This window comes from Atractosteus spatula (genome assembly GCF_055471065.1).
Source record: "Atractosteus spatula isolate fAtrSpa1 chromosome 10 unlocalized genomic scaffold, fAtrSpa1.hap1 SUPER_10_unloc_6, whole genome shotgun sequence".
In the NCBI taxonomy this organism is placed as follows: Eukaryota; Metazoa; Chordata; class Actinopteri; order Semionotiformes; family Lepisosteidae; genus Atractosteus; species Atractosteus spatula.
In genome coordinates, this window is record NW_028296626.1 from 1,209,042 (window position 1) to 1,209,644 (window position 603).

At 43.4% G+C, this 603-nt stretch overlaps 1 non-coding gene across 1 annotated transcript; it reads left to right on the forward strand.

Moving 5' to 3' along the window:
• Window positions 1-466: 466 nt before the first annotated feature.
• LOC148811969 (U4 spliceosomal RNA) lies at window positions 467-603 on the forward strand. Its single transcript, XR_016086369.1, has one exon. It is a non-coding gene; the product is annotated as a U4 spliceosomal RNA (small nuclear RNA).

A 603-nucleotide genomic window follows, 5' to 3' on the forward strand; every position in this document is an offset into this window, starting at 1 on the left:
GGGCCAGGTGGACTGTTTCCTAGAGAGTCACGAACCGCAGTGGTATTGTATTGCAGTGAGACAACACAATGCCTGCTAGACTATTCATGCTATTTGTGCTAAATGCCACAGATTGTGTTTGTCCAGTCGTGTCAGTCATCCTGAAGCTACGGAAAGTCAGACGCAAATGTGCTGTAATACTTTCAGGAATTTAGGATTTGTTTGTGCAAAATCCGAGAACATTGCTCTGTTATCTTATATCTTTGCTCTGTCATCATCATCAAGGCTCTGTCATCTGCTGCTGAAAATGAGCAGTGATTTTTCAGAATGCCCTATGTATCCAAAGGATGTAAACTATGTAATAGTTAAACCTATGTAAACCTAAAGCTATAAGGGGAAGACAAACGTGAAGCGTTACAGCAATGGCATATCATGAGATGATTAATCGCAATTTCCGTAGGAGCCCCATGGTTGCCTGGCAACCGTCAGCTTTGCACAGTGGCAGTATCGTCGCCTATGAGGTTTAGCAGAGGTGCAGTTACTGCTAGTTGAAAACATTTCCCAATACCCCGCTTCCTCCGATTTGAAATACAATCGGTGGGAGCAATTGAGATCACCTTTGAG